General features: G+C 38.4%; 1 pseudogene; it reads right to left on the bottom strand.

Annotated features, from left to right (window-relative positions):
• Window positions 1-3,346: 3,346 nt before the first annotated feature.
• LOC148532150 (U2 spliceosomal RNA) lies at window positions 3,347-3,419 on the bottom strand (annotated as a pseudogene).
• Window positions 3,420-12,974: the final 9,555 nt, after the last annotated feature.

The raw sequence follows: 12,974 nt of genomic DNA, 5'->3' as shown, positions 1-12,974 counted from the left end.
TCAGTGATAGACATCTTCATAAGCCAATAGGATACATCCTCATCATGTTATTTAGTTTGTTACTACATTAATGTTCCTATATATAGAGATTTATAAATTTGTTGGTCAGAAGAAGAACTTAACCTTACTAAATGCTATATATGTGTCTACCTCATATAGTTAGTGCCTGGATGCGATATATATATATATATATATATATATATGTGTGTGTCTCACCTCATATAAGTAGTGTCTGGATGACATTATTTCTTATTAATAGTGGAGAGATATAAGAAGGATATCTTATCAATAATGGTGATATAGGACCAAATGTAAGAGGGTGAGAGTTTAGAAAATATGAGAGAAAACTCTCACATTTTTAAACTCAGCCAATGTAATAGAGTCACAGAACATGCAAACTCTCAAGATTTAAACTCTCATCCAGGTGTTTCCTGTTTTGAAAATACAACTCAATCAATGTATTAGTGTGAGAGTTTTACTGCTAAACTCTCACATTTTCTAAACTCTCACCCTGTTACATTTGTCCCATAGGATTCTATAAGGGCATACTATAGTGACAATATCAAAGAACACTATTATTCTAGGATATGTCCTTAAGTTTTGTAGATTTGAAACCAGGTATATACAGTATGTTTAATTACACATATGTATATGCATGAATATATAGATCCCTGTGTATCATATATAAAAAAGTTTAATCCAAATGGATCTTGTATTATTTCTCCATTCTCTTGTTATGAGTCCCTATGCCTTCTAACATTACATTGTTGATCCTCTTTCTACATTAGGATCTTTGAAAAGCACCTTCACTGGAACAAGAGCTACCTAATAAAAAAAACCCAAGTCCTAATTTGCCTTCTGCCCTGAGTTATGCCTTCCCAAAAATTTCCCATAGAAAAGTAGTCCTAACTGAAAGTGGCAGAAAAATCTGACAGTATAAACTTTAGATTGTTCGCAAATGCTATTTTTTCCCCTGAAATTGGCATGCAGCACAGAGCGACAGTTTTATCCATCCATGCTAAATTTAAGCTGAGTTTGTTCAACAGCTATTGAGGTGTAGCCCTTTAAACACCATGCCCCCCTCTTAGGAATTGTATGTGTGAAAAATATATGTTTATTTGATTCTGCCTTAATATAAGGGCCCAATTGTGCCCTTGTAATATATACAATAGTGTGCAAAGGTACTAGGCAGGTGTGTAAAAAATGCTGCAAAGTATGTATGTTTTAAAAAATTGAAGTGTTAGTAGTTTTTTTATCAATTAACAAAATGCAAAGTGTATAATCAGAAAAGAAATCCAAAACTAGTATTTACTGTGACCACCTTTCAAAACAGCACCAAATCTTTTAGGTATGCTTGCACACATTTAGGGATTTTGTAGGATTATATTCAGGTGTATGATTAAAAAATCATATCAAAAAGGTGATATGATCATCATTTTCATATGTAGGTTGAAACATAGTCATTAACTGAAACAGAAACAGCTGTGTAGGAGACTTAAAACTGGGCGAGGAACAGCCAAATTCTACTACAAATGTGAGGTTGTGGAAGATAGTTCATGTCACCAGTCATACACCATAGCAAAACTGAGTACAGCAACAAGACACAAAGTAGTTACAGATCTGCCCAGCTATTTTATTGCTCATGTCGTGGCATGCAGGTCTTTGAGGTGCGCCATGGACTTGTGGCATACCGTGGTAGTCTTCAACGAAGGATACGCTACGGCATGTAATACAGCACTTAAACGCTGGGTGGTGAGTGCTCCACTGTTGTAATTTGTACTGAATGCCATACTGTTAAACTTAAATTGGATGGATATCACATTAGCCACAAAGGAAAAGAGAGAGAGGGAATGAAATGTCCAAAATTGGTGCACTAACTCAAAAATATTATTATTAAAACATAACTTTTATTGTTATATATCAAATAAAATATATATCTGAATTACAACAGGAAAAGCAGCGAAAATTATTTAAAATACAAGTAAGTAGTGTCAAAAGATAAGAAATAAGTGATTAATAAATTGTTCCAATAGGAACATAAATAACGGCGCCTCTACACTGTCATATAATTCCATGTATACACTGATAGTGATTAATCTATATGTATATATAGTGTCCCCACATTTCTATATAGTATCACTTCAGTCAAAAATCCTGGTTACAGCTGAGCAATATTGACTACAGTTGGATCACCACTGAGTTCTAATATCATTCAGTGTGTTGCACACCAACAAGCAATATAAATATCCTCATCAGCACATTCATCTAATGCATGATCAACATCATCCTAAATTTGGCTGACGGTGTATTTTCTTTTTTTTTTCTTTTTTTATTTATTTATTATTTTTATTTTATTTATTTATTTTTTTACTTGAAGCCCGAGGTGCAATGGCTTCAAACACCCAGTGGAAAACAGTGCAAAACTGTGCTGGGGGCATAGGACCTTGGACCCTCTCCAAATGGAGAAGGGCCCCGTTACTCCCCAACTCCTCAGAGCCAAAAGGTCAACTGAGGAGAAAAGGGTCTTCAGATCTCCCCTCGCCGAAGCTTGAGGAGACCCCTTGAGTCCCCGACCCCCGGAGCCAAAAGGCCCCTTAGGGGGCAAGGGTCTTCAGACTTCCCTCCGCCTCATGGCTCGGGGTCATCCCTTTCTCCCCAGGGTTGGCCGAAGCTTCCCCCTGGGGAACGAACAAAACCTTCAGCCCTCCCCAGAAGGATAGGGCCATGGCTACAAGGGGAGAGGGTGGCCCATAAGGGTCTCACCTAAACCCCATCAAAACACATGACACAACACACAAATAATATAAAAATGTGTGGTGAAGGTGCAAAAAAAGTGCAAACACACGTGTAAAATAAATAAATGAATAAATAAATAAATAAGACCCCAGCCTTACAGGCCGCAGGAAAAATAAAAATTATCCTTGCCCTAGCCAGAAGGCCGGGGCAAAGGAAAGGTGCAGACAGAAGTAGGTGAAGTGCAAGTGCAAAGTGCCGTACTAGTGCAATGGGTGTGACCAATACCCGTGCATTTTCAGGCACCCCTGGCTCTGCCATACCAGGGGCACAGGCACCTCGGGCTTCAGGCTGCTCCCGGCCCTGGCAAGACCAAGTGTTTCTCCGTTCCCTGCCAGGGTACTGGACCAACCACCCTTAAGAGAGTGAGTACTACGCCCCGGCCGTTCTCCGCTCCAATGCAGGGGCCTCCTTCGCCCCCTTTTAGGACAGCTGATACTAGCGCCGAGTGTTTCCCCACTCTCTACCAGGAGTCAGTCCTCCCCCAGCACAGTACCCCACAGGGATTTTCCCCATTCTCCCCCAGAAGCGACATCCAAACCTCTGGAGGCAGAACAGGTACTCCACCCCATGTTTCCCAAGAACAGATACTACACTTGATCTTAGCCAAAAGGCAGAGAAGCGGTCAATATGTGTAAATTGTTTATATATAACAAAAATATAATATACATAATTACTAAAAAATTTCAAAAAATATTAATACACAATATTCATAATATTCAATGTATAAAAATATATAAATAGAAAAATAAATAAATGTATAAATAAATATGTAATTCCTCCATTTCATCCAAAAATATATAAAGATCATCATCCCAGGAAAGCTGTATAATTGTTCTCTTTGTTCAGTCCTTTTGGTGCTAAGGTATTCATAAGAAAAATAAATTTGGTTTCTTGCTTCAGGAGCTCATGGTCTATATCACCACCCCTGATATTCATGCTGATCTTTTTCATTCCAAAAGCCTTCAAGCCCTTGCGATTACTGCCATGATATCTGAGGAAATGTCTCGCAATAGGTGTCAAAGATTTAAACATCTGTTTGTCCCGTTCAACTTTTCTTATGATTCCTATGTGTTCTAGGAGTCTCTTCTTGAGGGGTCTTTTTGTCTTCCCGATGTAAATTTTGCCACATGGGCATTGTAGATGGTAAATAATTCCAGTTGAGTCACAATTGATGTGTTCCTTAATATCCCAAATTCTGTTATATCTGTCACGAAAACTATCAGTGGTGTCCATAATTGAACATGCTTTGCAGGAACCACATTTTCTAGATCCTTTTTTAAAATAGAGTTGTTTCCTTGGGGCTTCTAAATGACTATGGACCAAAATGTCCCTAAGATTTCTGGACCGTCTCCAACTCATTTGAATTCTATCTCCAATCACTTTAGTCAGATCCTGATCAGTATGTAATATATGCAGATGTTTATGTAGGATCTGTTGAATGTTTCTCCATTTGTGACAAAAAGTCCCCACAAATCTTACACATTCCTGCTCCTTCTTTTTCTTTTTTGGGATTAACAATTGGTCTCTTGTGTACATCTTAGTCACTCCATATGCTTGCCTGATCATCCTACCACTATATCCTCGAGCTTTTAATCTAGTTCTCAGTTGTTTAGATCGTGCATGAAAGGTTTGTTCTTCAGAGCAATTTCGTTTCATGCGTAAAAACTCTCACTTTGGTAATCCCCTTAGTACAGGAGGAAAATGTGAACTTTTGCTGTGAAAAATACTGTTTGTCGAGGTCTTTTTACAAAAGAGGTCAGATGAAATGTGTCCATCCTTTTCAATGGTCAATAAGATATCAAGAAAATAATTTTTTTCTTTGTTTGCCTCATATGTCAATTTCAAATTTAAACTATTTGAATTTAATTGAGACAAAAATTCCTCAAACCATTGTATATCACCTTCCCAAATTATGAGTAGGTCATCAATATATCTCAACCATATTAGAATGTGATTCGTATACTGATCATTTTTCTCATTAAAGACCCATTCCCTCTCCCACCACCCCAGGTAGAGGCCAGCATATGTGGGGGCACAAGTGGTCCCCATTGCTGTGCCCCATACCTGGAGATAGAAGCTGTTAATGCACACAAAATAATTCTTGGTGAGGACAAATCGTAGGAGTGATAGGAGGAAGTTGTTAAATTCATTATTACAATCCATACTTAAGAAGTATTCTGTCGCTTTTAATCCATGTTCGTGGCTAATGCTAGTATAGAGACTTTCTACATCACAGGTTATAAGCCAAGTATCAACATTCAAATATATGTCCTGGATTTTACTCAATACATCAGGAGCATCTCTAACATATGATGGTAGTTGTAATACATGTTTTCTCAAATGATGATCCAAGAATTTACTGGCATTCTCAGTGAGACTGCCCATCCCGGAGACAATAGGTCTGCCAGGTGGGTCAGTCTCATTTTTGTGGATCTTGGGTAGCAGGTATAAGGTAGGGATTTTTGGATTTTCAGTTTTAAGGAAATCATAGTCCTTCTTCGTTATAATACCTCTACCTCTAGCTCCCTCAATGATGGTATTGTATAATTCCAAAAAATCTCTAGTAGGATTGAATAGCAGTCTCTAATAACAAAGTTTGTCATCCAATTGTCGATTCAATTCCTGCACATATTTATCCCGCGACCATAGGACAAAATTCCCTCCCTTATCTGAGGGTATTATGATTGTATCACTCCTTTTCTGCATCTCCCTTAGTGCTTCTCGCTCTTCTTTATTGAGATTATACTCATATTCTTTCATCTTGGTTTTATTCTTGTATAGGTAATCCAAGTCTTTGCTCACTAAATCCATATAAATCTTCACTTGTGGGCATATGGAGACATCCGGTGAAAATGAGGATTTCTTCTTTAGTGGATTCAGTTGGACATCCAAATGTTCCTGTGAAGTAGATGTTAAATCTGAGTCTATGACTTGTTGTATGGATTCCTCCTCCAACTCTTCCAAAATAGAGATTATTTGTAAATCATCTCGTGTGAGGGCATCTGTGGACGGATCTCTATCGTTCTTTTTAGTCATAAAGAATTTTTTTAACAGTAATTTCCTAGCGAAAAGGTTTATATCCTATTCAAATTCAAACCTATCAAAAGATACCGTAGGTGAAAAAGACAATCCCTTATTAAGGATCTCAATTTGTGCTGATGTCAGAGTCCTCTCCGTTAAATTTATAATTCTTAATGTGTCTATTTCATCTATTTTCGGTATCAACGCCCATCCCTGGGTTCTTCCCTCCATTCTCGAGAACTTCTTTTTCCTCTTCTTTCCTCTTCTGGTTTTCTTAGGCTAAATCTTGTACTGTCCCTGGTTCCTCTGGGGGTAAGCCCTAAAAATCCCTCTGTTGTTTATATGAGGGAAATCTGTCATTTGTGGACTCACTCTCAGAGGAATCTATGTCTGATGTAGTATAATTAGGCCTATTTTCCAGTGTTCTTTTTCTTATATTGCTCCATCTATAAACTGTGTTTGACATGAAATCATTCTTATCCCTCTGTATTTTTCCTCTCTTCCTATTAATAATCTCTTGTTCAATTTTTTCAACTTCTAATTTATATTTATCATATGTTTTCTGAAACCTATCCAGGTTTTCAAAATTTTTTAACTTGCTACCTAGCAAGGTAATCTCCTGTGAATATTTATTCAGTAGTATCTCATCATGTTTTATTAAAATATTCATAAGGTTCAAAGAACAAGATGTGAGGGTCTTTTCCCACTCAGTTTTCAGTGATTCAGAGGCCAATTCGAAAGATGGAAACACACGGGGTCTTAAACCTTTTTGGTGTAATATTTTGTTTAATATAACTTTCAGATGTAGTTTTGTTCCAGAAGGTTTTAGACTGTTTAATCAGTAATTGTTTTAATTGGTATAGATCATATGTCCAGTCTCCATATGAGGTATCAGTATTCATGGTCTCGCTATCAAAGAGTGTCTCCACTCCATTTTTCAACTTCGTCTGCCTATCATATAATTCCCTGCTCAGACTGAAGCTGAGCACATTGGGTTCTGATGTATTTGGGTTGGACATGGTTAAGAGGTCTGGTCAGTTCTGCTTGAAAATTTAATATGACTATATATCACAAATCAGTTTCAAGTGCTTATCAAAACATCAAATCGATAAAACACTCTCGTGTATAATTCTTCCGTGCTGACTGAGTGAAAAGAAGGTGAGAAATCTCACCCTGTTGTACAATAGAAATTATGGTTTGTCAGTCACACAAGATATGCCTTCTCAGTTCTAAGACAATAATAACCCCATTAAATAATCGTACGATCAAGGGGGTGCTACAATGGACATACAGATTCAATAGCCACAAAGGAAAAGAGAGAGAGGGAATGAAATGTCCAAAATTGGTGCACTAACTCAAAAATATTATTATTAAAACATAACTTTTATTGTTATATATCAAATAAAATATATATCTGAATTACAACAGGAAAAGCAGTGAAAATTATTTAAAATACAAGTAAGTAGTGTCAAAAGATAAGAAATAAGTGATTAATAAATTGTTCCAATAGGAACATAAATAACGGCGCCTCTACACTGTCATATAATTCCGTGTATACACAGATAGTGATTAATCTATATGTATATATAGTGTCCCCAAATTTCTATATAGTATCACTTCAGTCAAAAATCCTGGTTACAGCTGAGCAATATTGACTACAGTTGAATCACCACTGAGTTCTAATATCATTCAGTGTGTTGCACACCAACAAGCAATATAAATATCCTCATCAGCACATTCATCTAATGCATGATCAACATCATCCTAAGATTGGCTGACAGTGTATTTTCTAATATAGATAAAACCATAGGTTTCTGGTTTTATGTACAACCAGTTGTTATTTAACCATGAGGGGGTGACTCTCAGAGAACGCTAGTATAATTAAGGTCACTAATATAATTCACTTCATATGACATTTAGTTCCTCCTTGAGATATCCCCATACATTGGTAAGTGTGATTCAGGTAGTGAAATTATATTAAATCTTTATTTCAGATGTATTTAATCACATAATCCTCATTCATTCATGAAAGTGCTTCCTGGGAAATAAGCAAATTAAATGATTCATCTATAGTAATGAAAGTCAGCAGACTTATGCTGTTCAAGCAATATAGTCTCTAACTACTGTGTAGTTCAGCACTCTAATTCACACTGGTATGTACACAGATTATCATAGATTTGCTCAAAAAAAGATTATAGCAACATGTAAATGAGTAGTAGAGACGCCGTGAAACCGACGCAGCGTTTTGCTATAGAGCTTTTTCAAGGTCAAGCAGAGCTGTTCTCCAGACCTCCCTTAAATACCCCTTGATGTGTCACATCTCCTATCACATCATTGATGGATCTATGGGCACCAATTGATTCATGCCACGTCCTTCTGAATCCGCCCTCCTTGTCTAGATTGACATGTTGTGACTAATCACATTCCCAGAGGCTGTACTAGATGATCTCCAATATATGGATACTTTTTAAGTCCAGAGCAATCGATCACCGATCCGTGCTCTGCCTTTCTAATATAACTCCATTTGGAGATAAAAAATGGTAGTATCTATATGTTAAATATGTGTTTCTAACATTAAAAATTTAGGTAGGTGACTTCTCCCATATCAGTAATGAATGTAAAATAAGAAATCAGTTACAGCTCTATAGGTCACATGACCACTAATCCAATGATAGAGCCTATCCAGGTTTACCTAATCGAAAATAGATCAGGGAGTTCTTTCCAGGTAAGCTAATAATAATCAAATACCTATTTAAACTTTAAAACAGGCTGATAATGGAGAAAATATAATATAAGTAGGTAAAAAAAGGATATATTGAATATATAACTACATAAAACTATCTTATAAATGTTACATAATATATTGTGAAAAAATATCTAATAATAAGGTAATCTATCATTATAAAAAGAATAATATTACAGGGATCCTAAATATTGTCATTAATTTATTCTTTTTCTCAAAAATCTAATTTCTATGGATATCACATTCACAGCATTTGCATTGTCGAAGCTGAATTATTGGCTGAGACAAGATCAGTTTAAAATTGAATCGCAGTGACACCATCTTGTGACTGGCCGCAAGACGCCATCTTGGAAATGAGATCGCTAGATGCCATTTAGCGAATGGCCATCTAAGTGCCATTTTAGATAAACTCACACTTTAGTACATGTGGCGATATTACTATTAGCATCATGTGATTGCATCTGTGACCATCGCCATACGTTACGGCGATTCACCAAAAGCCCATTTCATGACTTTACGTATTTTGGGTGCTCTGGATAAAGTGTATTCCCCTAAATGATTTATTTCAGAAATGGCTTTACAATATGTCAAAATTGGATTGCATTAGCTGAACAGAGCAAATGGCCACGTGACAACTAGCTTGTGTAGACAAGCTTCCTGGACATAACGTCTGCTCTCACTCCAGGTGGCCCTGCTGGAATCACCTTACATTAGCAGGCTTCCTGCAATAAAATACCTTCAAAGCCAAGAGTGTTATCTGAGTTTTGGGTCTTGTAGCTGTGCTAATTTGCATTTACACAAGAACCTGGTAGAACAAAGGACTTTACTTTTGAGCCTGGGAAGGGTGGGGGCTGCTGAGAGAGGCTGGCGTGTGGAACTATAAGGCTCAACATTCCACACTGCTAGGTGTTCACTTTGTTTAAGTGAGATTTAAGTGCACCATTTCTCATACACACATTAATACGCACAATTGCGCTGGTAACTAATCGCATATTAGCGAATGCATAAGATCCTGTATGAAAACGCTGTTTATTAGCTTCATGCCCACGCATCTGCCCCAAGTTAACTAGCATCTTTACCTCACACCCCGCATACTTACACATTACATATTCACATAAAAATGTTAATAAGCTTTAAGGTATAAGATTCAAGTATGCACATTTACTATAATTGCTATAAAATAAAGGTTATTTTGTAACTAAGGCTTTATACGTGATAAGTAAGCTATGTTTGGAATTATACTGATGCGTACTCTCTGAACAGTATTCCGGTACCATCGTTGTGGAGATCGCATTATGCATTCTCAACTTATGGACCGCAGAGACTTCAAGCAACAAAATGTACATAATATGAACAACTGTTAGGATGATTGCATGGGGCAGGAAACCAGAGAACCCCTGTTGTTAGAGGCTGGGTTGTGTCTATTTGAATCAACCTGTTAAATGCCTTGTAACATATGCCCTCTCCGTTGGGACCAATGGTATTAGCAACAAACTTCTCTATTGTGTTGTTTATTTCTGGGGGGTATAAATATGTGCTCTGACTCTGGGTTCCTAGTCTTTGTGCTGAATGCTGATTGACAAGGGGTTTCTTGCTGTTGCCTAACATCTGGACCAGAGAGCGCTGCGTATGTATAATTGTACTTGGGTCTGTATAATCTCTTTGCGCTAAGTTTATATGAGGATCATAGCATGTAACTGCTATACTTTTACTTGAATAATACTTTGTGCTTTGGAACCACAGATTCTAGGTCTGAAGTCTTTATTTACTGTATGACTGCGTACGCAAATTAGCATCATCCTTAGAGGTTTATAGGTAGGATATTAGAAGGTATAGGCAGGGGTATATAGAGGTTCTAATTCAGTATCATTAGTGCATGTTCGCAAAACCAATATTTTTAATGTCACATACTGTACATACAGTAAGCTCTTATAACAGGATGCAAATCAGTACACATACAGTATTGTACATAACTGAACAGTAGTGAAGTTGCCCGAGTTGTTATCATGGTATAACCAATACTGTAGATTAATGAGATGCACGCACAACTTTCACTGAGATGGGATGAATTATGAGAATTTTTTTATAATTAAAAACAGCAGTGGGAGGAGTGCACAAGGATGAGGCTGCTCTGTGCAGTTCTTAATATACTGTAGCTGGTGTGTGGGCTAGTGGTTAGGTGATCACTTTGTAAGAATTATGGTCCCGGGTTCGATCCCTGGAAAAGAATATATATATTTTGGCACTGTTGGCTCTGGACACTACAGTGAAACTACTGTAGTAGTGTTGTACTATAATACTGTAGTGTTGATGTTTAAAAGGCTGCTTAAAAGTAAGACATTACAAACTGATTGTGCGTTTAAAAAGTGCAAAACTTTTGTCAATGTCTGCGCTGTGGTGGCTGTCAGCTACGAGGGGTTGCAATGGGATTTCTTGCACATGCCCAGTGGAGGGGTTACAATGGGATCTGTGGGCCAAGCCATACGCCATGTAGCGCTATGCCATGGCGTATGGAAGATAATCACTGCGCATGCGCATTTGTCTGTATTACTACAGTACTGTACGGTATGCTGTTGAATTTTAACCCTTGTGCCAATCTGTGCAGTCCAAGACTTGTACACAATAGTCATTTCATGACTTCAGAAACTGCTACAGTGGTGGGCTATATTTGAGAGGGAAGCCTCTAAATTACAAACTGACTGTGTATTTAAAACATGAATTTTGCACCACTCTCTACACTGTCCCAGACTTGGACACAATAGTGATTTCTGTATTACAAACTGACTGTGCGTTTACAGTGCAAAATAGTGTTACACCGCAAATTTGGACAATGTATATGCTGTTCCAGCTTTGCACACTATAGCGACTTCTCTTGAGCAATGACTGGAAGTGGGTTCTGTCTGAGAGACAGCTCTGTGTATTCCAAACTGATTGTGCTTTTAAAGAGCAAAATAGCGTTACACCGCAAACTTACAACAATGTCGATGCTGTTCCAACCTTGGACAATACAGTGATTTCTCATGTCCAGTAAGTGGTAGTGGGATCTGTATGAGAGAGAGCTCTCTGTATTACACGGTTGGTGCTATGGTGGCTGTCAGCCATCTCTGATGGGTTAGAAATGGCATCTCTGGTGGGTGCATACCCAGTAGGAAGGTTGCAATGGGATTTCTGGTGCATGCCTAGTGGGTCGAAAGTCATACACAGTGCCACAGGTCCCTTCCCTCAAAGCAAGCAAGAGCCTCTCATTACCATAATAAAGGATGCTTTGTTAATCCATTTACTGTAAGCAGTCAGCTCTGCCCTTGTGTCCTGAAAAAGGCTATGAATAGTGAACATTGCCAAGGACAACATACCCCATCTGCTAGGACAACTAGTGTGCCGCTATGAATGTGTCTGTACTGTATATTAAAAACTGATGGTGCTTTTGAATTTTGCACTGCTCTCTATGCTGTCCCAGATTTGGACACAATAGTGATGTCATAACTTCAGAAACTGGCAGTGAATGGGCTCTGTACAGTATGAGAGAGAGGTCTCTATATTACAAACTGACTGCGTTTAAAGCACAAAATAGCATTACACCGCAAACTTGCAACAATGTAGATGCTGTTTCAGCCTTGCACACTATAGTGACTTCTCTTGAGCAGTGACTGAGAGTGGGCTCTGTCTGCGAGAAAGCTCTCTATTACAAACTGTGCGTTTACAGCACGAAATAGTGTTACACCGCAAACTTGCGACAATGTCGATGCTGTTCCAACCTTGGACACTATAGTGATTTCTCATGTCCAGTAAGTGGTAGTGGGATCTGTATGAGAGAGAGCTCTCTGTATTACACAGTTGGCGCTATGGTGGCTGACAGCAATCTTTGTTTCTCCTTCTCTCCCTCTCCCACTCACTCTCCCTCTACCTGTCCCTCTTTCTCTTTCTCTTCCCCTCTCTCTTTCCCTGTCTCTTTCCCTCTCTCTTTCTCTCCCTCTTTCTCTCCCTCTTTCTCTCTCTCTCCCTCTTTCTTTCTCTCCCTCTCTCTTTCTCTCCCTCTTTCTTTCTCTCTCTTTCTCTCCCTCTTTCTTTCTCTCCCTCCCCCTCTCTCTCTTTCTCTCCCTCACTTTCTCTCCCTCCCCCTCTCTCTCACTTTCTCTCCCTCTCTCTTTCTCTCCCTCCTCCCCTCTCTCTCTTTCTCTCCCTCTCTCTTTCTCTCCCTCCCTCTCTCTCTCTCATCCTCTCTCTTTTTTTCTCTCTTTCGTGTGTTTTCAGGGAAAATAGCATGTTTTTTTCCCCTCAGTTCCAGAGACCGTAGGCCATCTTAGTTTCAGTCACAAAATTGCTGTGTTTAATATCCCGCTACCTCAGTATGCCCCATCTCCGTAGATGCTGATTTGCGTATCAAGTTGCTATCACACACCATATACCACGGATC

This window comes from Taudactylus pleione, unplaced genomic scaffold (assembly GCF_031769625.1).
Source record: "Taudactylus pleione unplaced genomic scaffold, aTauple2 ptg000083l, whole genome shotgun sequence".
In the NCBI taxonomy this organism is placed as follows: domain Eukaryota; kingdom Metazoa; phylum Chordata; class Amphibia; order Anura; family Myobatrachidae; genus Taudactylus; species Taudactylus pleione.
Note: the sequence above shows the minus strand (reverse complement) of the source record. Positions and strands in the feature narration are given on the sequence as shown.